Here is a 5,771-nt window from a genome sequence, read left to right on the forward strand (position 1 = left end):
AAAAAAACTTCTAATCTTTCAAAAGTCAGGCCACAGACGATTTCTGGACCACATCCTTCACCAATGGACTGCAATGTTTGGAACGTTGCAAAACACAAGGAAATGGACGAAGTGGCTTCCTGGAATTTTATTCCTGTTCATTGACAGGGAAAACTCTGTGCCCACCTCAGTGGGTGGGTAATAAATTGGAGAATAAAGAAGATGAACTTTGATGGAGGTTTGCAAGTTCCTTTGCCAGGATGATGGAGGGCGAAACATACTTAAGGCCCACAACAGGTAGATAATATTCAGAACTGGCTCAGATGGACATCTCCTTAATTCACCAAACGATAAAAAGTTGGTGGAAGAAGCACAACACAACGAGACTCGCAAGAAATTATTTTGGGGAGGAGGAAAAAAACGCTTCTGAGAAACCTTAACCAAAACTCTAAGCAAGCTTTCCTCACTGACTTTCTTGAGAACATCTGATAAAAGAGATAAAAAGCACTATGAACCAATTAGTGTCAGAGATGTTCTCATATGTGTAGGAAAGAGACGGTCATAAAAGCTAATTTATTTGGTTGCCTGACTTAAAAGTAAAGCTGTTCTTTGAATATTTGCACTTTGCAGCAGAATTGAAATGTCGTGTCATGATTGAAATGTAACGGTGATCCAAATATTCATGAGATTTTTGTTATCTTTCATCTGAGAATTGTTTTGAGAATATCGCTTAATCCTGAAGTTGGTTTCTTGGCTCTTTTAAAGAGCTCATGCTAGTCGTTCTTTTCGTCAACGATTCCCTGAGTAAAAGCACTTCATTGTCTTATCTCCTTCCATATTAACTGCTTATTGTCAACTTCAAAGTATTCTGCAGCTTTGAATTATTGTTATTGATATTATTATATGTACTGCAAGGAGTCATTTGCATATGGTTAGGGCTATTTCTGAATGTTCTTTCCTTGTGTATATATGATCCATGATCTTCTTCTACATAAATTAAAGAAATCTATTGTGTATTTGGAAAAAAAAATCTAAGTCAGAAAACTTTTCTGATGTCTACACAAGTAGTCAACTATGGTCCTGATCAGTGGTGAAATCTAAAATTTATTACTACCATTTCTGTGGGTGTGGCTTGGTGGGCGTGGCCATTTTTTCTTTTTTGTACTTTTAAAACCATTTTTTTCTACAACCTCTTTGGCTGAAGAGGTTGTAAAAAAAATGCTTTCAAAGCCTCTGACGATCCCAGCTGACTTGCCTGATCGGCAGAGGCTTTCTTTTGTTTTTTTAGAACCTCTGATGATCTCAGCTGACTTGCCTGATTGGCAGAGGCTTTCTTTTGTTTTTTTAAAACCTCTGATGATCTCAGCTGACTTGCCTGTTTGGCAGAAGCTGTATTTTTTTAAAGCCTCTGACGATCCCAGCTGACTTGCCTGATTGGCAGAGGCTTTCTTTTGTTTTTTTAGAACCTCTGATGATCTCAGCTGACTTGCCTGATCGGCAGAGGCTTTCTTTTGTTTTTTAAAGCCTCTGACAATCCCAGCTGACTTGCCTGATCGGCAGAGGCTTTCTTTTGTTTTTTTAAAACCTCTGATGATCTCAGCTGACTTGCCTGTTTGGCAGAAGCTGTATTTTTTTTAAAGCCTCTGATGATCCCAGTTGACTTGCCTGATCGGCAGAGACTTTTTTTCCTTTTAAAAACATTTTTTCTATCACCTCTTCAGCCGAAGAGGTTGTAGAAAAAATGCTTTTAAAAGCCTCTGATGATCCCAGCTGAGCCGTGCGATCATCAGAGGCTTTTTTTAAAATTATTTTTAAAAGCATTTTTTCGGCCAAAGAGGTTATAGAAAAAATACTTTTAAAAATAAAAAAAAGCCTCTGATGATTGTGCGGATCAGCTGGGCAATGGGGGGGGCAGGGATTTTTGCTACCAGTTCTCTGAATCACCCGCCTCCATTGCTACTGGATCAGGCGATTTGGTCCGAACCGGAAGCATTTCACCCCGGTCCAGATGTATCTAAATTTGGTCCCCTATGGGCTTTTTGTTGCTGTTGTTGAAAAGGTTTTCTTAAAAACTTTCACTTTCCTGAACTTATTCTTCACTGCCCTTTCCCTCAAACCTCCTCTAAACATTTATTATTCTCAGATTTTTTTTTAAAAAAAATAGATTTTACAGATGTTTGAATATACCCGAGGATTGCAAAGTAGTAAAAGGGTAATATAATAAGAATGTTTGCAGTGTTGCAATCTTTGCAGCTGTCCTTGCTTCCTGATCCTGGGAGGTGGTGGGTGGGAATATCAAGGCCTGGGGATGTCTTCTCAAAAAACTTGATTGAAATGCAGGAAGCCCAGGAGGCTGCAGAGTCATGGATGAAGGTTGTGCAATGAAAGACATACCTTCTGACTAAGGTAATGTGAGAAGCTATGCAAGTTCCCGGATCCGAGTTTCAGTCTACTGAAAATAGAAGTCAAAAGTACCATACTTTTTGGACTATAAGATGCATTCCCCCCCACCTCTAAAAAGTGGGTGCAAATCAGTAGTGGGTTCCACTTACCTTTGCTCTCAGTTCAGAATTGTGCGTGCATGCATGCAGCTCTTCTGAGCATGCGCAAAACCTTCTGCACATGTGCAGAGCATCCGTGATGACATCTGGGTGAGTGAGCGGAGCCTCCCACCGCTGCCATTACTGGTTCGCCCAAATTGGGACAAACCAGTAGAAACTCACAACGGGTGCAAATATCTGTGCGTCTTATAGAGCGAATGTTGCCAAAGCCCCACCCACCCATCGGGTCCCACCCTTCGGCCCTTGTCTCCCAGCAATTTGCCTCCTTGCAGCAAACAGCCTGGTCAGCTTCAGCACAGCCTGATTTAGCACGAGCAGCTGATTGGTGGTTGGATCGGCCTCCCGGAATACCAGCGATCATCAGTTCCATGCTGCGGGGATCATCGCTGCCCATCGCCACTGCCGCCTATCGCCACTTTTGCGCGCCCCATTTTTGGCCTCTGTGTGTCCCATTTTCAGCTTCTGTGCATCCTGTTTTCAGTCTGTTCCAGGCAGTGGAGATGGCCACTGCCGCCACCTATTGCTGCTGATCGCCGCCACTGTTAGGCAGCGATAGGCAGTGGTGGCGAACCCCGCTGCCTGGAACAGGCCGAAAACAGGACGCACAGAGGCCGAAAATGGGGCGCATGGAGGCGGCGATAGGTGGTGGCGGTGATCGGTGGCGATGGCGGCGATGGGTGGTGGCGATCCCCAGAGCTGGAACAGCTGATAGGCAGTATTCCAGGAGGCAGATCCAACCACCAATCAGCTGCTCATGCTAAATCAGGCTGTGCTGAAGCTGACCACACTGTTTGCTGTTTGCTGCAAGGAAGTAAATTGCTGGGAGGCAGAGGCAGATTTTTCCCCCTTGTTTTCCTCCCCAAAAAATAGGTGCGTCTTATAGTCCAGAGCATTTTGCAGTCCAAAAAATATGAGTGCTTTGCTTGCCATCAGATTAAAGAATAAGATGACATAGAAAATGAAGAAAGCATAGTCCAGTATAGAACAGAGGTTCATGCCTAGGTGCAGGGGGAAAAAAGATACAGCTGAATAGAATGCAAATGAAGGAGAGGAAAGTTGGAGGGGAAGGGAGGAAGGGAGGGAAAGAAGGAAGGGGGTGTAGAAGGGAGGAGAGGAGAGGAGAGGGGAGGGGAGGGGAGGGAAGGGAAGGGAAAGGAAAGGAAAGGAAAGGAAAGGAAAGGAAAGGAAAGGAAAGGAAAGGAAAGGAAAGGAAAGGAAAGGAAAGGAAAGGAAAGGAAAGGAAAGGAAAGGAAAGGAAAGGAGGAAAGGCAGTCAGAGAAAAGTGGAATGGTCAGGTGTGTTTGAAAAGTCCACCTTGGACATCTTGCCTATGTCACCCTCAATCCTGGAGCATCACTAGGAGCACGATACAAATGGCCTTCTGAAATTTTCCATAAAATTTATAGGCAGATAAGTTCAGTAGATGATTTCCTAAAATTTACCCCTGGAGAGTAAAAAGCTATTTAGTAGTTCCTCATGGGCTAGAGTATCTCTCCGTGTTGACCAAAAGCACTATTTTAAAATCACTTTGGAAGGAGCTCCTTTCTAATGTCTTCTCTTGGGATTGAACGGAAGCGTGGGAAGCCAAGGCGGGAATAGATGATGGGAAGAAAATTGTACATGTTGCTATGGCAACTTCATCATCAAACTAGGAGAAGAAACTTACTTTCTGACTCAATTTCCTCGTAGTACTGTTGAATGCAAGTTGTACTCCCTCTAGTAACTAGCAACCCCTCGGGAGCTGCAATGACATCATGGGGTCCGCAAAGACTTAAAGAAATGTTATGATTTAAATCTGGAATTAAGTCTTGGAGGTCCGTGGCCACAAAAGGTATTTAAAGGTTGTCCGTGGTGAAGAAAAGATTGAGAACCACTGCTCTAGTTGAATGATCATTGATTGAAAAGCAACATGATTGGAATTAATGCCGTCCATTTCTAGATACCGTGTTTCCCCGAAAATAAGACCCTGTCTTATATTTTTTTGAACCCTGAAATAAGCGCTTGGCCTTATTGCCATGCGCTCAAAAGCCCAGTTGGGGCTTATTATCAGGGGTTGTCTTATTTTGGGGAAAACAGTGTAGGTGACATCTTTGCAGGTCCTGAGAAGAGATGAGATCCAAGGCTGCTGGAGTTTCTCTTCCGGTGTCCACAAATGAAATCCAGCAGCCTAGGAAGCTCAAACCAAGCATGATAAGATTGTCTTCCCCTGTCATGATTGTCTGCTGTCAAATTATACTTCATTTCCCAGCCCGGAGGTTCCATGCCATCATCCTGATGAGAAACTACTGAGAAGATATCTTCGGCGAATTTATCTTGGTCTACAACACTTATGCAGATCATCGTTTTATCACTGACACTTTTGGGGATCACAGACTAAAGACACAGAAATATGTGTGTGTGTTTGTGTATACACACACACACACACATGATTCTGATTCTGATTAAAGGCAAGATGTAAATCTAATCATATCATTATATTCTAATATAATCATTCATATACACATATACATACATACGGTGTGTATATATATATATATAATCCTTCCTCCTCCTGTTTTGTCCCATGACAACTTAGTGAAGTGGGGGGGGGAGAGAGAGGCAAGCTTGTGGCTGAGTAGGAATAGGCTGAGTAGACGTCATGGGTCAGTGGTTAAAGATGCAGAGCTTGTCTGCTGGAAAACTGACAGCTCAGGTTCGAGACCCAAGCGCCACACAATGGGGTGAGCTCCCATTCCTGCTTCAGCTCCTGCCCACCTAGCAGTTCAAAAGCATGCGAGTAGATAAATAGGTACCATGTCATTGGGAAAGTAACAGTGTTCTATACACCTTTGGTGTTGTAGCCAGTTCTCCTCCATTTATCAGCTGAGCCAGGGGGAGGAAAATGGGGAGGGGGATTTTCCTGCCTGTCATTCTTCCCTCAGTCTGTACTGAGCTTGAGGAATGGATGACAGGCAGTGTTTTTTTCTGTCGAAGCACCTGGTCTACCCCAATATGGGAGGGACAAACTATGTTTGTCGTGATAGCGACTGCCTGAGGGCTCCTGGATTGGAGCTGAAAGGCGAAAGGGAAGCAGTATGCTCCCTCCCATATTGGGGTAGACCAGGTGCTTCGGCAGAAAAAAACACTTATTTTCAAGGCGGTCTTACTTTTTTTGAGGTGCAGCAGGCCAGACTCAGTGAGCTGGACGTGCCATGGACGCACTGTCGGCTACATTTCAAACCTTCAGCGCTC

The sequence above is a fragment of the Pituophis catenifer genome, unplaced genomic scaffold, assembly GCF_029215685.1.
Source record: "Pituophis catenifer annectens isolate HBS135680 unplaced genomic scaffold, rPitCat1.0.hap2 SCAF_11, whole genome shotgun sequence".
Taxonomy (NCBI): Eukaryota; Metazoa; Chordata; class Lepidosauria; order Squamata; family Colubridae; genus Pituophis; species Pituophis catenifer.